The 21,295-nt window shown below is 40.6% G+C and overlaps 1 pseudogene; it reads right to left on the bottom strand.

Moving 5' to 3' along the window:
* Positions 1–9,002: 9,002 nt before the first annotated feature.
* Positions 9,003–9,128, bottom strand: LOC115869300 (annotated as a pseudogene).
* Positions 9,129–21,295: the final 12,167 nt, after the last annotated feature.

The following is a 21,295-nucleotide window of genomic DNA, read 5'->3' as shown; positions in this document are numbered from 1 at the left end:
GTGAACAGGTGCATTGTCGTGGTGGCAAAACCCATCCCTTGTCTGCCACAGATCAGGCCTATTTTGTCACACACTGTTGTGCAATCTTTTCAGAACCTCTAACTAGAAAGCTTGATTAATAGTCTGGTGGAACACACTCCAAATGCACTATGAGTCAACATTTTCGTCTTTTCGGGAAGTTGACTGACATCCAGAATGAGGTTTATCATCTGTCGTCATTTCACCCTTCTAGAAATGAGAAAAACACTCATACTTGCATTTTTCCCATAGCTCTGTCCTTGTAAGCTGAGTTCAATACCACAACGGTTTCTGTGGCATTTTTCCTCAGCAGGAAAAATGTATTGGATTCTAAGGCACGGCCTCCTACATGTGGTTGCAAGGTACAGCCACCACTTCCATGCAACTCAGATGCTTTGAATATTAAGGATTATGACCCCCAAATCCATTTGTCCTGGCATTTATCCTTGATGTCAGCGCACTAGACATCACTAAGTAGCCAGATTTCCAGCTAGGTCCTATTCAATTCCCCTCATTATGCAGCATGGTCTGACCTTCAACTGACATGGGCCGAAATATAAATACTTCAACCAAAAAAAATCACTCACTGCCATAAACACTTTTGTAAGCAAAATTAACCCTGTCACCTCTAATGTAATGCAACTCATAATAGATCACACCATTGTGTCTACCATGATATAATCTATCTCTGAGTGAATATGAAGTCGTTTGCTTGAAAGTACTTTTTGAATAAATATGTCATATTGTCATTTATTCACCTAATAAAACATTCAGTGGCACTTATGCACTGTTCTTTAAAATGAAGCAATTTCACTATACGCCTGATTTTAAAACAAAATAAAATCAACTTGCCTGAGCTTCACCACTAGTACAGTGAACCATATAAAGTATTTAACGCTTAATCATGAAGTACCTCATGATTTTTTTTATTACGTTAATGTGTAGTAGTTGTTATTCCACATTGAGACTATAAATCATCAAAGGTCAATATGTTTGTCTTCTAAGCCAGTCAGGGGGCAGTGTAATAATGATGAAACATACAAATTTTCTGTAGTTCTTAAATGCTCCCTCCACCCCGCAACGATCATGATCCCAATTCTACCTTAAGAATCTCACTAGACCAGAGGTTGTACACTGGTACAGATAGGGACTGGAAACACAGGGAATCCAGGACAAATGGTCCCTTCAGGAACAGTGGTGAGAGTGATAATACCAGAGGGTGGGGTAGAAAGGGGGGACTGATTACAGGGATCTACATATAACCTCCTCCCTGGGGGTTGGAGAACAGACAAGTGGGTGAAGGCAGACACTGGACAGTGTACGACATGACAAAGTAATAATAATTTATAAATTATCAAGGGTTCATAATGGAGGGGGTGGTGGGTAGGGAGGGGAAAATGAGGAAGGTGATACCAAGGGCTCAAGTAGAAAGCAAATGTTTTGAGAATGATGATGGCAACAAATGAACAAATGTGCTTGACACAACAGATGGATGTATGGATTGTGATAAGACTTGTATGAGCCCCCAATAAAATGATTAAAAAAAAGAAGAAAATGTCTTCTACATCTTTATGATCCCCCATGATGTTTTGCACCTAGGTATAACGCAGTAAGTACATACTCATTTATTTTAAAACTTCCCCGTATCCTTCAACAGTGATAATGTTGCAATGTCTAAGACCTTCCTTGTCAGCCCTCTTCTTTCACAGGAATAAGGAAAGGCTGAATCATGCAAATCACTACCAACTATCTTTGTTTCTAGATTTGTCTTTCATTGGCTTCTTTCCCTCAAATCACAAGCACAGTTCCTTTGAAGCAGGCCCTGCCAGAGATATGACAACGATCAGTCTCTGATTACAGCGAGTATGCTGGAAAACAACATTGGTTGCTGGCACTTACATGTCCATACGAGGTCCTGCCAAAACACATGTGTTCCAGTCCAAGGAGATTTCTCTCAAACACCAGGCAGGTTCTCAGTCTGCTCATGCAAGGAGATAAGTCAGTAGCCCCAAAGGCAGGTAATAAACTCCCCTCTTCTTGGCATGGACCATAGATCCAGATGGGCCCAAATTGATTACACAAGCATAGATAGTTATCTAAAATGTCCTCATTGTCAAAATAGCCTTAAATAGAATGAAATAGACTAGGATGAAATGGAAATTTTATTTTCTTATAGTACACAGCCCATAACTGGTGCCCAAGAACTGGTTGTTGTATGGAATTGTTACGTCACATAAATAGTTGTTGTTAGGCACCATGGAATAGCTTCCGGCCCATAGCGACCCTATGCACAACAGAATGAAACGTTGGCCAGTCCTGGGTCATCCTCAAAACCGTTCCTATGCCTGAGCCCATTGTTGCAGACACTGTCCATCCATCTGGCCCAGGGCCATCCTCTCTTTCACTGCTCCTCCACTTTCCCAAGAATATCTTTCTCCAGGGCCTGGTCTCTCTAGTTTTGCCATCTTTGCCTCTAAGGAACACCCTGCCCTTCCTTCTTCCAAGAGACATCAGTAAGAGGTCTTGCGCGGCAACTTTATCCAACGCAATGTATCATTTGATCTCTTGACAGCCACTTCCATGAGCATCAATCGTGGATCCAAGCAAGACAAAATCCTTGGCAGTGTCAGCCTTTTCTCCATTCATCATGATGCCATCTGTTGATCCAGTGATGAGGATTTGGGTCTTTTGTAAATGGAGTCATAATTCATACTGAAGGCTGAACTCCTCAATCTTCATCAGCAAGTGCTTCAAGTCTTCTTCACTTTCAGCAAGCAAGTTTGTGTCGTTTGCATATTACAGGTTGTTAATAAGCCTTCCTCCAATCCTGATGCCATGGTCTTCTTCTCACAATCCAGTTTCTCTGATCATTTGCTCAGCACACAGATTGAACAAGTATGGTGAGAGGCTACAATCCTGATATACCCCTTTCCTGATTTTATACCCTGTAGTATTCCCTTGTGTTTGCACACTATTCCATTCTTAAGAAGTTATACCACCACTGGTCTGTCAGTTTGTCACACTGTGATGGTATCACTAGTTAAGAATTCTTACATGGAATTCAAGTTCTCATATTGACAAAAAGAATGGTCATTATTGGTATTTTAAAAAATTTAAGTCATTATTGGTATTTTAAAAAATTTTAAATAGATGGATCATACTTGCTGACAATGATGATTTTAAAACATCACTTTATCTTAAATGAAAGCAGGGAAGAGAACTTGTTTGGCACTGTCTTTACTGCAGAGATCAAGGATCACTGAGTCTCTTATGGTCTTTGACTCTGTTTAATGGCATCATATTGTCACATAAAGTGAAAATCGGTTTGGAAAATTAAGAAGTTAGGAAGTCCTAGAGGGAAAGAGAATATTTATGTGAACCTGGTTCTTATCAGTTCCTTTCCCTGCATGACATACCAGTGTCAATCCTTTTATGGTTCTTTAAGGTGACTGGTGGAACTGAAAAAAACTCAAAAAAATCATATGCCCCAGGTAACTGTGGGCACCAGATTCTAAGGGTTGCTAACCTTAGTAATAAGTAATAGTATGAGTAGTATACTTTTGATTTCCTATAAAATTGAATCTTTTCAAAATTATGTGTTTCATTGTCGTTGTTAAGAATATGCCCAGTAAAACACACCAATTCAACTCTGCTCCTATATGAACGCTTCATTCACATTGATGCCATTCCTTAAGTTGTGCCACCCATTCACCTTTCCCTTCCTCAACTCCTCCATCAGCAAGAACTCATGATCCCCTAATGAGGCATCAAACCGTCCTATTTTACTCTTTTTATTACCTCTGTAGCACTTACATTCTGAGAAAATATTCCATTTACTTTTTTATTGTCTGCCACTTCCCCCACTACAAGTTCCAAGTCTACAGGAAAATTTTCTGTCATATTTACCCCAAAGTGCTCAATAAGCAGTTGCTAAAAAAGAATGAATAAGTGAGGATTAAATGTTTACAAAATCACTGTATAAATATATAAAAACATTACATTTATTAAATGTCTGTTAAATATTTGTTAAAAACATTACTTCAAGTAAGTAGACCTAAAGTTTCTTTTGCATTAGCCACACCGGATGACGTCTCTGAGCACTGCCCTATTTCTCAGCTTCAACTTGTTGCCATGGAACCTATTCCATTTCATAGTGACCACATAAGACAGAGCACAACTGCCCCATTGGCTCTCATGAGGCTGTACATCTTCACTGAAGTAGATTGCCGCATTTCCTGATGATAGTAACTGATGGATGTGAACCACCAACCCCTTGAGCTCTTCACCACTGTATATCAGGGCTCCCCCTCTTAATCTTAACCCAGCTCTGACTTGGGATGGGCTGGAGTTGAGGAGTATATCAGGGCTCCACTCTTCAACTCCAGCCCATCCCAGGTCAGAGCTGGGTTAAGAGGGGGACATGGGAGGTGTAGGGACGCAGTAAGTGTCAAAGAAGGGAAACATATCTGCCTTTCACAATGTTTTGGTAACATAAAAACAGAAGTTGGATGTTTTATTTTACAGACCACACTAAAGGACTGCTGACTTCAGCTAAACCCCTTCATTTCCCTGACACTCTTAGGGCAGATAAGCAGAAGTCATTGAGTGGCTTTTCCAGGAATACCCTTTAGAGTGGGTTGATTACACTGGGAAAGGAGCCCCCCTTCCCTTTTCACCTTTCTCCTCCTTCTTCCCGGACAGAGAACAAATGCGGTTGCTCGTATGACTGTAGGGACGCTTTCATAGGCACTCACATAGTAAGGATAAGGGAGCTAAGAGGAGACAGGGGTTTGACAGGGGACTCCCCATGACATCATGGGGTGAGCTAGTGCTGGTGTTCTGCCTTTGGGGAGAAAATAGAGAAAAATGAGTTATTTATTATGCCACTATTTTTTGAATTTCTTCTTTTTTTTCCCTCTTCTTGTTTTCTTCTGTCAAGTCTAACCTAATCAGTGGACTACAACAAAGAATAAGTAAAATGGATCAATTTAATCGGACCTGACCTGCCATATAAAATGGCTATACTTATTCTAATGTTAACATGAATTGCCTCACTTGTCATTGTAATCCAAAGGGGAAGCAAGGAACTCTTACACGTTAAGGGAGGAATCAGCATTCGCATTTGACAGATGAGAAAATGAAACTAAGAAGGTTCAATCCATTTCCCAAGGTTTCCAGCTGTAAATCATGAGGCTCAGCCCAGAGCTGTTTCCAAGAGGGCACACTGCCAATTACTGAAATATGTGCCAACATTTCAATAATTTCTACATGACTTTTAATAAGGATCATGATCTAATTCTAGATTTCTACTTGATAACAGAATATTTGAAAATTAATCATGTCTAAAGAAGATGAAACTAGAGTTTCTGTGGTCACCAAACAATTTATTTAAAATATTTCTATAAATACCAAAATATCTTTCACAGAGAAAATATACATAAAGTAAATACTGCCGCCAAAGAATAAATTCTTTCTATTTTAGGCACACTGCACTGGGCAGTAGAAAAAGGTTCCCAGTCCAACACTCGAAGGCACATGCTTCACATGGTAGATGTGAGAATAAACACTAAGATGAGGTCAGAGTTCTAGCTGGAGTCTGCCAATACTTGGTACCAACGCCAAGTATGAGTACACCATCACAAGCTATGGAGGCATTTGCAAATGTATTCAAAAGTGATCAAGGAGATTGCTATACAGTTGATCCAATATATTTAAGGTAACCGGATTACAGATTATTTCATTTATCAGTTTAAGTCACCTAACAAATCAAGTTACATTAGTACTATAAAATCTAGTTGCTGAATATTGTTTTCATGAAAAAAAGAACTTTGCCACAGACTAGCTAAAGATATTATGTAAAATGAAATGAATCCTTGCTTATGTAGTTGTGTTAACATCTTCACTATTGCATGGATCAGTGAATTTAGAATACTTAATTAAAAGTGATTTTTTTAAATGATTTTTTTGTTAAATTCACAGAGCTGATCTTTGCAGATGAATTTAGAACATTATTCCTTAGGTAAATAGATTGTTTCTTAGAAAAGAAAATGTACCTTTCTGACTACAGCCCTGAAGATTTTTGAACAATTTTGGGAATAATTTATTTAATCTCTTGTCTTTGTGAATTTCATAATTCTTTGTAAATGTTCGAATCCTAATTTTTTTTGCTTGATATAAAATAAATAACAGAGAGCCTTCTTATGTAGTTTTAAAGCACAATTCTTTTGAAATCTCAGCTTATTGTGGAAACACTATTCAGTAAAGAAAAGGACAACATATTTTTAGGGTGTTCCTACTCTGATTATACTGACTGTAAATATTGCAGATATATATATGTAACACAGATCTTCCAGGTGCTTCCAGACTGGCACGCAGCCTGGTTTAAAGAAATGCTGGATGTACTCTGGGGAGACTGGACTTCCTGACTACCTAAAGCTAGCTTATTTTATTTGTACTCTGACTACAATGATACATTGAGCATTTGGGGGCTTCCTTGGATTCTTTCTCAACTTGCACTTAGGCCCCTATTATATTAGAGGGTGGCTGTGACATTTCTATTTAACATTTTAGAACCCTATGTAAAAATACACAGCTGAAAAATTAACTTCTTCTTGCCTGCAACATTTATTTTCATAACCAGGGTCACTATGAGTCAGAATTGACTCAATGGCAATGAATATATATTGGAATATTTACCTTATAGATTCAACGATCTAAGCTGTGCTCTGATATTTTTGAGGAATTGCCAATGATCCTCTTAAAGAACTACTGTGATCACTGAAACCTCATTGATTGAGATTACATTTCCATCTACTATTCATCCATTTTATGGCGCTAGTATTTTTCCAAGTTTATAGCGGATTCTTCAAGGTGGTTGCTGTTTTAAACGATAAGTATGTGTTGCTGTAATTTGATTAAGTTTTGTTTCCATTGCAGAGAGAAAATTGAAGTATCGGTAGAAAACTGTCTCTTACCACTATATTCATCTTTAAATTTTATTTTATTTTTTACATAACGGATTTTTCAGAGATAGCTACTAGTCGGGGAAGCTTTTTTAGGTTGGAAGTAGGTTCCAATATACAAGCAAGGTAATTCATGATTTCACACAATAAACTATCTGAGGGTTTAGTAGCTCACATCGTTAAGAACAAGGTGCTTGCCTTCATCTTGATCTGCCAACGTTGACTTGGCCTTTGTCCTCGCTAGTTCCTTCACGATGGCATGGAACTCTTGCAAGAGGAACCATCAGAATGCCCTGACAGGCCCGGATGGCGAGACTTTGACTTGGGTACTTTGGTCCAGGAGAGACCAGTCCCTGGAGAAGACTGCACACTTGGTAAAGGAGCGGGACAGTGAAAAAGAGGAGGCCCTTTGACAAGACGGATTGTCCAAAGAACTCCATGGATGGGCTCAAATACACCTGTGAGGATAGCAGGCGACCAACTAGTGCTTTATTCCGAGGCTCCCAGGTCCCTCACTGCCACCTAAGAACAGCAGCCCAAGTTCGCGGAGTACTCTCACCTTAGGCTTATTTTCGGTTTGGTTTGGTTTCAAAAAAAAAAACTTCCTTCAATAACCCCATCAGACGTCTTCTTGTCATATCACCTGCTTATTACTAATGAAATTGCTAATACAATAATAAAATCTCTGAGTTTTGTCCTCCTTGAAGCAAAGGGCCCATTGCTACCTAAACAAATCCATTAATAAGAAAGGCAAGGGGATGACTCTAAAACGCATGACCAGCAATGTTCAGACATGACTGTTTCAGGCAAAAATAATTTACCCTCATCCCATTTCTTTTTCTTTCTCCTTTAATTTATTTTTCTCTAATAAGGATGGTAGGGCTCAGCTAGAGATGCCTGTTTGCACATTGACTGGCTTACCAGTTACAGCATCAGATGACTCTAGAATTTCACGGGCGCCCTGGTGGTGTCGTGGTTATACTCGGTGGTTTCTACTCCCGTAAAGGGTCAGTACCTTGGAAATACACTGGCGCAGTTCTACCCTCTCCTATCGGGTCACTGTGGGTTGGGATCAATTCGATGGCAGTAGAGAAAGAAAGAAGAATTTTATTAAATTACTACTAATCAGTGGTCAGAATTCCTCATGCTAGATGATTTAGTAGATCCAAGTCTGATACTTTTATTTAGACAGGTGAACAAGTTCTCATTCAAAGACTTCTATCCTTTCAATAGCCACAACATTGCTCTCAGGTACACCTGTTTTGCCATCAGATACAGATGTTTTAATTTAAAGAAACATCAAGTCACCAGTTATCACATAAACCTTAGGAGAATCTATGAAAGGTGTTCCAATGCTATCAGTTATTTCCATTCGTTGTTGTTTTTAGTGGAGCACTTTGCTTTTTAAAAATAATTTTATTGGGCGTTCTTACAGATATCATATCATTCCATAGTTCCATCAAGCAGTAGTGTACCATTGCTATCACAGTTTCAAAACATTTTCTTTCTTCTTGAACTCCATGGTAATCAGCGCCCCTGTATCCTCTCTCTCATCCTCTCTCTCCTGCACCCTACCCCCCAGGAACCCTTATGTATTTGTTTGTTTGTTTGTGCTATCTCTTACACCATCCACTATCTCCTTTCACATCCAATTCTGTGGTTCACTCACTCGAGTGTGGCTACACAGTCATCTGGAAAAGATATCAGCATTGTCTTGAAGACTTGTGTTCACACCAATATCTAGACATTAATGTTCATAGCAATATTATTTGCAATAATTTTAGACTAGAAACTCAGATAACCTTCAATAGATGGATGGTTAAACAAGCTATGTGGAGAATAACCAATACATAGAACAAACTATTACTATGCACCACTTTAAAGTCTGAAGAATTATGGTGAGCTTGTTTTAAAAAAAAAATCACAAAAAGTTACACTTATGGAACATTTTTGAAATGACAAAATTATAAAAATGTATCCTAGATTAGCGGTTCCTTTTTTTTCTTTTATAGGGGAGAGTGCGAACGCAGTCGAGTTTCCCACATTTGGGGAAATCCCAGGGGTCAGCACATCCGGAGTGCAATGGATAAGCCTTGCCCTGGAAAAACCACCTTCATGATCATGGTATCTCCCCTGCCAGGTAAGAATAGATTAGTGGTTCCTAAGGAGCAAATCATCAGAGAGGCTGGACTATCTGAAGAAGGCGGCTGCATCGGGATTGGAGGAAGGCGTCTTACCAACCTGCAATGTGCAAGACGATTGGGAAGCACTTGCTGGTAAAGATCGAAGATTGCAGCCTTCAGTATAGCTTACAACTCAATGTAAAGAAACAGAATTTCTCACAACAGGACCAATAGGCAACATCATGATAGATGGAGACAATATTGAAGTTGTCAAGGATTTTGTCTCACTTTAATCCGCAAATCAATGATCGCCAAAGCAGCAGCCAAGAGATCGAAGGAGGCGCTGCGTTCAGGAAATCTGCTGCACAAGACCTCCTGAAAGTGTTGAAAAGCACGGGGGTTATTGTGAGGATTAAGGTGCACCTGTCCCAAGCCACGGTGTTTTCAATTGCCTCATAAGCTTCTGAAAGCTGGACACGGAATAAAGAAGACTGAAGCCGAATCGGTGCATTTGAACGGTGGTGCTGGACAGGAGCACTGAATGCACCCTTGTCTGCCAAAAGCACAGCCAAATCGGTCTCGGGTGAAGTACAGTCAGAAAGCTCCTTCGAGGCTATGAGGCTGAGACCTCATCTCGGGAACTTTGAACCCAGAACCTGATGGGACCCGGGGGCTCAATTACATGAACGATGGTGAGGATGGTGCAGGACTGGGGGTTGTTTTGTTCTTTGGTCCATAGGGTCACTACGAGGAAGACCTTACTCGAAGACACCCAACAACAGCAGGGTTGCAGAACAGGCAAGAGAGAGAAGTGTGCTTGGACAGTATGTGGTGATGCAAACAGTTTAAATCTTGACTGTATCACTGTATAATACATTGCCATAATTGTGTACTTTGTAAATTGTTACCATTAAGAATATGGGATTTCTTTGTAATTCTTACTGAATGTAAACCTATAATTATCTCGAATTTTTAACAAATTTAATTTTTTAAAGCCACAAAGCAAAGCTCAAGAGTCAGCTTGCTGCATGAATATAGCAGTTCTGCTACTCACAGCCGGTTCACATGCACAACTTCGTCTCTTTCTGTCTCACCGAGAAGCTAAGGAGAGTGATATCTCCCTGATCTGTACAAGGTGGATATTGATGGTACTTGCATTCTAGAATTCGGAGTAAGGATGAGACAACTAATGGATTTTCTTGGAGGCACAGAAAATGATGCACTCTTGTACTAGCAAATGGTTCGGTACCTTGAACCCTCCAGAAAGGCCTCAGAAAACAGACCTGGCGATAATCTTCCAAATATCACAGCCTTGAAAAGACCATGAGCTAGAATCAGTTCAACAGGACCTAATACCGATAGGAGAGTTCATCTCTGCAAGATATATAGAACATGACCCAGAGTTTATGTTCAATAATGTTAGCCATCGTTTGGCAACATTTTCCACAAGACAGAAAGAGCCCTGGTGGCCTAATGGTTATGTGCTGGGCTGTGAACCCCAAGGCCAGTAGTTGGAGACCACCAGTGTCCCCTCCAGGAGAAGACGGAGCTTTCTACTCCTGTAGAGAGTTCATGCCAGAAACTCCCGGGGGGGAAGCTCCACCGTGTCCTATGGCATCACTGTGAGTAAGCTTACACTCAGAGTTGACGGGACAAGAGCTTTTATTTATCCTCCAAATGATTTTTTATGTGTCCTATATAAAAACCAGAGGAGTCTTGATGGTGCTAGGGGGTAGGTGTTGGATTACTACTCTCAAGGGAAGTAGTTCAAACCCACTAGCCACTCTGAGGGAGGAAGACAAGGCTGCCTATCCAGTAAAGATGTACAGTTTGGGAATCCCTAAATAGGATTGATATGGATCAGAATCAAATCAATGTTAGTGGATATGGTATATAAAAAGAACCAAACCAATTACCCAGGAAATACATAATTTGAAGAAGGTGAAAGAGAAAATTTATTTTTACAGTCAAGTGAATTGGTTGCTCACACAATCACTCATTTCTCCTGTCTTCAAGACCCATGAAAATCAAAGAATTTAAGAAGCAACGATCTTAGGAGAAAAGACCTAGTGAACTACACCTGTAGAGATTACATCCAAAGAAAGACTACAGGGTAGTTCTACGCTGATGGCTATGAGTGGGCACTCATTCCAGGACACGCACGCGCCTACAACAACAATGAGGCAGTTAGTTACGGGCCAGAAACGAGCAGGAGGGTGCATGTTCCCTAGTCCCTGTCCTCCGGAAATTCGCCAGACTGACCATTCTTTCCAGACCGACCATGCTCAAAATTCTGCATTGGCGCCCAGTTATGTAGCTTTTAGATCGTCTTTAAAAATGGTCACAGAATAGCACTGAGGTCACTTTCTGTTCGATTCCTCCATGTCCGGCACTCTGTTAGGTGTTCCTAGGTGTTCTCTGAAGGCCCCAAAACAAATCAGTGATGAATAAACTATTGCTAATCCCCACTTTACAGATGGACCAAGAATTTGCCAGACCTCTTTCCCAACGTGCTTTCCTACTGCCCGTCTTTTCCGATGGGCAGCTGGAAGCCCCTCAGACTGTTGCCTGCAGAGGATCTGGGGACCTTTCCTCAAACACTGCTTTGTAGAAACATAGAGCCAGGTTTGCTGTGAAGCCAAAGCACCCTCATCTCCATTCCAGCTCAGTGCAGCTGAATAACGGCTATCCTTTTCCAGAAATAATGGCTTAACATTTACTACATAACGTTTGAAGCTTTTATTGAGACTGGTATAAGTGGCACCTGCTTCCCTTGTCTTCTGTGAAAACTGAATTAAGTCAGCAGAGAGAGTGGCTGGCCTGGCAAGAGGGAAGAGGAGCAGAGGAGAAGAAATAGATAACAATATCAATGCTGTCAACGAGGCAGTCGAACAAGGAATGTGGCCTGAAGCAAAGAGGTGAAGGCAGCAGAGGTGCATTGCTCACGTGGCAGCACCATTGCAGACAAGATTAAGGAGGCACTGGTACACACACACACACACACAAAGATGAGATTCCTTTGGAAGTATGCAAGTAAGACCCGGAGAGCCCAGAACAAAGAAGCCAAATAATTCCTGGGATAGTAGAGTCCAGCAGGGCGGTTGTTTGGTTCAAGAGATCTTGCTGGAGTTTTTTCATCCCCTGCTGGCCTCATGCACTAACCTATAAAAGCACTGGCCACTTGGCAGTTCTGCGCCTGCAGTCAAGCAAACAGGAAGCTGGCTTCTTCACCCTTCCTGCTTCCCTCATCTTTTCCTTGTCTCATATGCTGGCCTGAGGATGGAGGCCTGTCCCTTGCCTCTTCCTTGGCAGATCTCTAGATGCAGAACACGTCAACCCTTGTACCGATATTTTAAATTCCTTTGCTTTGATTTTGGAGTATGTGAATAAGTAACTGCCTGTAAGTGTTTTACTTGTTGCTGTTGTTATTGTTAGGGACCACCAAGTCCATTCCACCCTATAGCAGCAACCTTATGCACAACCGAAGGAAACACTCCCCTGGACTGTGCCATCCTCACAGGTCTTCCCATGCTTGAGTCCATTGTTGCAGCCATGGTGCCAATCCATCTCTAAGGGCCTTTCTCTTCCCTGCTTCCCCTCTGCTTCCCAACATGATGGCCTTTTCCAAGGACTGGTCTTGCCTGACAACATGTCCAAAATATGTAAGATGATGTCTCACCTTTCTTGCCTCTATGAAGCACTCTGTCTGCTGTACTTCTCCCTAGAGAGATCTATTTGTTATTTTGACAGTCTGTGGTGCTTTCAATATTCTTCCCCAGCACCACATTTTAAGTGTATTGCTTGTTCTTCAGTCTTCTCTAGTCAATGTTCAGCTTTTACGTGCATTTTGAGGCCAGGAATCAGAGCAAGAAAGATATGAGGAAATGTTGGACATTGGAATACACAGTAAGAGCATTGACTTGGCTATACCCAAGAGTTCTTGTTGGGAGATGGTGGAAAGTAATGTTGGAAATGTAGGTGAGGATGTGGGAGATGTTGACTTCAGAAAACAAATAGCAGGGGGGCAGGGGAAGAGAAGAAAACCTCAACGACAGTGGTTATCAAGGTGTTTGGCTAGGGATTACAGAAGAGAGGACCATCAGAAGTCTATCGTGAATTATGGGATGAGAGATTAAAAGACTAAATCTGGACATAGAGATAAGAAAGCATATTATATATGATTTAAGTGTTATTTCAAAGGGAAAAATGATTGGATTTGAATACAAATTGGTATAAAACATCTGTTTCCATATTTTGTAGCAAAAATTCCTTTGGACATTTCTTTGCCTTTTCACTATTAACTTTTTCCAACTCAAAAAGTTGGAGAATTTGCTCAAAATTTTTTTTTTAAATTCAAAACAGTAACTGTCACCAAAATGACTAAATATAGCCTAATGGTAAAACATTAGATTTATAATTTTGATTTGACTACATGGCAGCTGATAGAGTAAATCGACCTTCAACAAAATGGGTGCATAAGCAAACGTGATGGAGAAAGCCGATGCTGCCCAGCTATGAACAGTTTAAACCTCATCTGACTATAGACCAGGGATGTAAACAGCCTTGCTATCATGCAGAGTACATTGGAAAGTGGATTATCACAGTTCCAGTTATATTAAAACTTAACTTCTTTTCATTTGATCTCCCTTTGACACAGTTTACATTTGTTCTAGTTTTTAATATTTTCTATTCTCTTTTCAATTGAGGTTTTTCTGTTTTACTTTAGTATTGTTGATTTTGTATCTTTTTCTGTATATGAAATACAGAGTAGGTAAATCTAAAGAGACTATACCTACATTAATGGATTTTTGAGTGTGTGGCAGGGGAAGTTGGGGGAAAATAGAGAGCTACCAACGAGTAACAAAAAATAAGAAAATGTTTTAAAACTGATTGCATTAATGATTGTACAACTCTTCTTGATATAATTGAACTAATGAATTTATGATAGGTAGATTATGTGCTAACAAAACTGCTTAAAAATTGCCATCCTAATTTTTGTTGTAACAAACTTCAAATGTTCTTTATGTTTTAATTTCTGCTTCTTATGTACCCAGTAAGTGATGATATTAATACTTTTTAAGTATATTGTGAATTGTCTGTGTTTCTCCAAGAACATATAGTGATAACCTTAATGTTTAATCAATCCTATTGCATTAAAAAACCTGCTAAACATATAGAATGTGAGATATAAATTTTCTATTGGAGAAAACTAGTCACTATAAATAAACATCTATGTCAACCTCTTCAATAGCCTTAACTAAATTCACTAAACATCATAACTGGGGCTTCTCAACCACAGATTGTCTTGTTCAACCATACCCTAAAAAATTTTGAAATGTAAAATATTATCCACTATGCTCAGAATCCACAGTGCTTTCAAATCCAATTGTCTAGAGAATTCCATGTAAATAAAGTTACCTGATGTAAGATTAACGCGTCTAGCTCTCTCACAAGACAAATCGGTTCAAGTGGGCACAATCTGCAACCAGGAAAGTCATATGATAAAAAGGGATAAAAAAGTTGGAGTGAGGGGGGTCCACATGGAGGGAAAACCCCCCAAGGGCCGGAACTTTATTTGAGGCAGGTTTATATGGACTCGCTGCCACGTCTGCAGCTCGTGACACATTTCTACACGGAGGGACAGTTGACAATCACTTGAAGGCACAGAAAGCAACACGAGTACCTTAGCCACGCTGCTCACAGACGGGAGGAGAGGGTCAGGCTGGGGACAGGGAATAACTGACACTCTGCAGACTGCTGCCTGACAGCAGCTTTGCCAGGGAGCAGGAGGCGAAGGGTCCACTTTACCTCAGGTGGAGAGTCAGGCCAGCGAGCTCAGGATCAGCTACCCGGTCGAGCTGTCAGCATGTTCATGGGCCTTGAACCATGGAAGGTGGTGGTTATGTCCTATTTGCCTACGCAGAAGACAACTTTGCCCGGCAATGAAGGTGTTGAAGGTCACATCAAGCTTTAATCTAGTGCTTGTGATGACTGCCCAAGCAAGCCAGTAGTTGTAAAAATATATGCCTATCCCCACTCCACCCCTACCCACCAAGGTGCAACAAATAATCTCTAGTCACCTGAAGCAGGAGAGGAACAGGAAAGTAAGGGATAGGAGGAAGACCTAGGATATGTGGTTAATTGCCTTCATGAATACCTACTTCCTTTATCATCACACGGAATTACTTGGGCCCAGCAACTGTTAGTGAACATTTTGATAAAAGATTATATAGAAGAATCCTGATTAAAAGGGAGGAAATGAAGAAGAATTTCAAATGATAATGGACTCCAGATATTTGTGGATCCACGGAGGCTAGATGATCTCCCAAATTATTGCCCTGAAATGACCTTTAACTTTAACCCCCAAGTGCCCGAGATTTTCTTAAAACCAAATAGTACTTTATGTAATTTAACTAGTAAAGACGGTCTGCCTTGAGTATTATGCTGTTTTGAAGATCTTCCGGCATGAGATGGAGTCAGTAACAGCAATTCAAAGGAAGAGACCGGAAACGTAAGGGACAGCAGCGTGACGGCAGAGAGGGAAAAACAATGCAGAAAAGGAGGGTGAGCATGGTCACGCAACTGAAGGAAAGCGATAAGCACCATTACATCGTCCATGTAAAAACTATGTCTTTGGTATGTTTCTGCTGCCTGTCATCTCAGCAACAACAAATAAGACAAATTATTTACAAAAATATCTCCTTTCTAGCTTCATTCATGTGTAGTAACTATAGATTGATCCCCTAAACTAGAATATGCTATTGTATAGCTTATTTTAAAAGCTAGAGAATACAGTCTAAGTCTGCTTCGGTAAGGACGCACACAGGCAATCTTCTTTTAGAAATAGCCTTTATTCTTGGAAATAAATACAACTTTATAGTAATTAGGACTGCTGATAAATAATTCTTCAAATATACTCAAAATTAAATTCTCATTTCTTCCATTTCTGTTTTCCTCTTCCCCAAGGCAAGAGCACTCCCCAAATTTTAAATGCTAGTCTTTTGAGTCAAGAAATAACTTTTGGTTCATATGGTGGATATAAAGTGCAGTTTAGACACGGAATACTTTTGAGTTCTGAAAAACATATTCCAGAACTGAATCACCCATTTTCAAACACAGTCAGGATGCATCACAGCTCACAAGGACACCTTCATTAGAAGCCAGTGGTTCAGGTTAAATTAGAGATGACAACTATGTTATTTGCTTCTAGTGGTAAATTCTGAAGTCTGTTTTTACTTTTAAATAATGTTTTTCTTTTTTTTAATAATCATTGTCAGTCAGTCAGTCAGTGCAACTATATAAAAATACTTTTACCAAGTTCTAGTTAGTAAGGGGGAAAAAATCAAGTATTAGACCATGCCACCTTCCAAACCAAGTGATATGGTTAAAGTTTATTGTGCCAACCTGGCCGATAAACACGTGGGTTAATTGAAGGGCAGAGAGATAAATGGCTTGGTGAGCCTCGCCTTTCAAGTTCTCGGGTCTCTTGTTTTGTGATGGTCGGGCCTGGGTGCAGTTGCCTTAGTCAGTTCCCTGCTTCAGCTGGCAAGGCTCACTTCCTACCTCGATGCATCCCTGAGGGCTGGAGCAGCCGTGCGGAGACCCCTGCCAGCACTGAAATGTTTACACATTCACTAACTCATCTTTCCTCCTACAGTTGCCATCATTGCGTGTGTTTTGTGAGATGGAGGAGAACTTAGTGGATTGGTGTTGGACATATGGGTTAATGCATTAATGTTGGACTTGTGGGCTTGGGCAGCACTGGGTTGGGATGTTTTCTTGATGCGCACTTAACCTTTATAGAAAACTCTCTCTTATACATGAATTTCTGTGGATTTGTTGCTCTAAAGTACCTATACTAATATACCAAGCCACTGCTTGATAAAATAATTGGAGATATTATGATATTTTGTTATTGGGTCCAGAAGTCAAAGTGCACTACAATCTGCTATATATTTGCATTGGGATACCATTAAAATACTCTAGTTCTTACTGTCAGCAGAAACTTAAACAAAAGTATGCCCAGGGTATTTGTACAGCAACAGCTAAATAAACAAGACACGAGCTTGAGCTCCAGGAGACTAACGAAAACTCTGTCTGGTCCTGGACTGCACACTGTCAGGAAATTACAGGAGTTGAAGGAAGATTTGAGAACAGCCATAAGAATGATTAGGAGAATTTTAAGATGGAATCTAAAAACAAGGATAAAATAAACATTTAGACAGAGATAAGGCCAAATAAAAACACACTAAATGTCAAATTATCCAAAACAATCGAGCAGCTGTCTTCTACGTACTTTTTTTCTTATTTGAAGTCAATTCTGTCCCCCCCAGGTGACTAGGAATGAGAGTGTCAATCATTTTTATACTTCCGGCTTTCTTTTTAAAAGGCAACAATTCCTTTACAAGTTTCAAAATAAAATGAGCAGTTTTGCCTCCGAGTTGGCTCCAGCTCACGTTGTCTGCATGTGTCCGAGTAGAGCTGGGTTCTCTCAGGTTCCGAGAGCTGAGCTTTCTCCAGGATATTGCCAAGCCATTTCCCCCCCAAGGGGTCTCTGGATGGACTTGAACCTTCAACTGTTAAGTAAGCAGCTGAGCATGTTAGAGGATTTACTAAATTCAAGGACTTTTGTTCCTACTATGGAGTGTATAAATGTCATTGCGACACCTGTGTCATTTAATATCCAAACTTTTCTTCCAAAGGGTTATCTCCATAAATTACTGGACTTCAATTGTTCAATCTAGGGCCACTCTGCAGACAGGAACCAAGTAACTGACATCAGCCACGGGATACTAGACCTTTTATTTTCTTCCTTGACACACAACAGATTCAGATTGTTATACCTTGATTATCTGTTCAAATGAAACTCATTGTAACACAAAATTAGTCATTCACATTGCTGACCATTGGTCCAATAGCCTTCGGTTCTACTTCCAATAAGCTATATCTTTGTGGTAGTTACATAATTTCGTGTCAATTTGAGGATTAAGAGGGAAGGGGTGGAGTCTAGCCTGTCAATCAGGTCATAGCCAATGAGGCCTCTGTGTGTACATGGCCTCCTCCTGAGGATTCTGGGAACTTTGGTATTTCCTCCTTGGAGACGGGAGACACACTCTCTCTTTCACTCTCTGCTCATTCCCTGTGAGACATCCCTGTGGAGAAGACACGTGGAGAGAGGCTGATGGAGTCAGACCTCCGGAGCCAGAGAAGCCATGTGGAGACCCCTGCCAGCACTGAGATGCTTACACCACCACTGGGTCCACAAGACTTCCCACTGACCAGTGATCTCCCTGCCCTCATCATCATTGTATGTGTTTTGTGAGTCTGAAGAGGACTTTACAGATTGGTATCAGACATATGGGCTAATATCGGACTTGATCTGGTCTGGGATGGGGTGTTTTCTCCATATTCAACTGCTCTTGTTTATAAAGCTCTTTCTTATACACATCTGAGTATCTCTGGATTTGTTTCTCTTGTCATCCCAGACCCACACAATCTTGAAGAAGGAGCCCTGGTAGCATAGTGGTTATGAGTCGGGCTATTAATTGACAAGACCAACCGTTTGAAACCAAGATGAGGTTTTCTCCTCTGGAAAACAATAACAACAACAAAACTTACAGTCCCCAAAACTCACAGGCACAGTTCTACCCTGTCTTATAGGCTCCCTGTGAGACGGCAGCAACTTGATGCAGAGTTTTGTTTTATTTTTTCTATGTCTTTAAGAAGGAAAACAGAAAATATCAGTGTGATGTGTTTCTATCTATGGTTTATGTGTCAAGGTGGGACAAGCAATTTTGGGTTCACTGTCAAACCAAAGTTCACAGTTAGCACCAGCAAGTCCAGGGAGGAAACTCCTGGAGAGCTGCCTCCAGTCTGATGTCAGCCAGGAGAAGCCTATGGAACTGCTCTACTCTGTGACACATGAGGGTGTCATGAATTAGGCTTACCTCTCAACCCTTGGCTTCAGAGTTCTGAAGAGTCCTGATATTATATCCCACCTGAAGTGCTTTTACAGAATAAGACTGAAATGAGCACCCAGTTATAAATCCATATCACAAACTTACTTACTGAATACAAAAAAAAAAATAATACATGCCCCCACCAATTCCTGTACCAAACTCCACCTTTTGAAAGCTATCTAATAACGCCATTCCTTGACTGACAAAAAATTCTGGATTTTATTAACATGTATATATACTAAACCTGGCACCACCCCATTTCCTTTTGCAAATCTTACATGTTGCCCACAACACCAGAGAATGGAGTTTGGGCCAAGTATAAAAACCACATTTTATAAAGAATACACACATACAAATACCATATTGCCTGCCAAATGTCATTGCTGTTTGCTTCCCACAATATTCCAAAAAAATATCAGACAAACAGGCGTCAGTATGATTAATTCTGATGATTACTTTTTTTTCCTTTTCACAGTGACCTCTAGAAGCTCTGAGTAAGCTTAGAGCCTCTTCATTTAACTAAAGTGTTTGTAAATAAATGATATCTTCTCTCCATTAATATGTCTCCATCTTGACCTACAAGAGTGGATTGTATGAAGAATCTTAGATGACTAATTGGTCTGTTCCTTTAACCCACTCTAAGTAGCACAGAACGTGCACAGAAGCGTGTGTGTGTGTGTGTGTGTGTGTGTGTGTGTGTGTGTGTGTATCTATCTCCAGGAACTCTTGCAAAAAGTGAACTTCTGCTAAACTCAAGCCAAGACTTCCTATGAATTTCTATTTTTTCAAGAAATTCAAGCTCCCATAATGATGAGTTACATTTTGTGTATAAAGATACATTCATGTGCGTGATTTCATTTGACTCTCATAAGAACCCTGTAGCCCCAGCACTACTGCTCTCTTGTTACAAATGGGGAAACTGAGACTGGGAGAGATAAAGTAAATCATTCACATTTCCCAGACAGGAAGTGGCTAGATGGAGCTCTGTGTCGGAATCCTGGCTTCTGGCCACCTGGACTGAGAATGTGCACATAAACCCAGATGAGGCCACACGCAAATGGAGACATGTTGAGATCATATTCTATATGTGACAAGGAGAGTGCCTTCAATTTCCAGTTTGCTTAAAGATCACTTAACAGGTGGGTAATATAGTGCTGGCTAAACAGTGTATATGAACATTTCAGAGCACAGTGAAATACTATCTTTATACTTCCTCAGAGAATGAACACTATAAGTTATAATAGCAATCAGAAAAGGCCCCTTTTATCGATCAACTCTAAAAAAAGGTGAGGCACTACCTGTAAACCTAATTAAGGAGTTCATCTATACATGATCTCAGGCAATGAAAACACCCTTGTAACCCATCATATCTGAAGGGGGAAAGGAGTTTGTATTTTATGATTTAAAACTTAAAGTTTCATTTTATCTGCTATCATATAATGATTTCAGTTTCTTACTGAAATGTTTAATTGGACATTAGATAGCTTTAGCTACTATCAAAAACTCCAAACTCTCAATGGAGTTAGCAGATGTTTATTTCTTAGTTAGACGCAGTCAGATTTGAAATGGTGGGTGGCTTCCAGCCGTGGTGACGCAGTGACCGAGGCAGCTTCCATTGTGTGGACCTTCCATTCCGATAGCTTGGCTTTCCCTGGCTGAGCGAGCAGGGCTCCAGAGCTGGGAGCTAGAGAAACACGTCTTTGGCCATTTCGTGGTCATTTCTTTGGTACAGCCTAGTCCCACGGCCTATGTCAGTGTAAAAAACGGTTGTGGTCCAGTGGATTCTACTCATAAGTACTCTGAATATCAGAGCAGAGCGGCTCTATAAAGTTTCTGAAGCTGCAAACCTACATGGAAGCAGACTGCCTCATCTGTCCTCCACAGAGCCACAGGTGGCTTTGAACCACGGACATATTGGTTTGTAGGTGAATGTTAACCACAGAATCACCACTGCTCCTTCTGTAAAGGTAAATCAAATCGATTTTCCTAGCATCTAATCCAACTCCTAATGACTCTCTAGGACAGGGAAAAGCTGCTTCTTAGGGTTTCTGAGACTGTAAGTCGCCATGAAAGCAGCTTGCCTTGCCTTTCCTCCGAAGAAAAGCTGGTGGGTGGGATCTGTCGGCCTTTTGGTTAATGACTCAAGGCGGAACCTCCTGCACTAGCAGAGGGCCTTCGGCAATGTCACCTGGCTCTGTTTGCAGTAGAGCCAACTGCAGCTGACTACAGCTCC

Source organism: Echinops telfairi, unplaced genomic scaffold (assembly GCF_000313985.2).
Source record: "Echinops telfairi isolate 266 unplaced genomic scaffold, ASM31398v2 ScPeMD7_23;HRSCAF=83, whole genome shotgun sequence".
NCBI lineage: Eukaryota > Metazoa > Chordata > Mammalia > Afrosoricida > Tenrecidae > Echinops > Echinops telfairi.
Note: the sequence above shows the minus strand (reverse complement) of the source record. Positions and strands in the feature narration are given on the sequence as shown.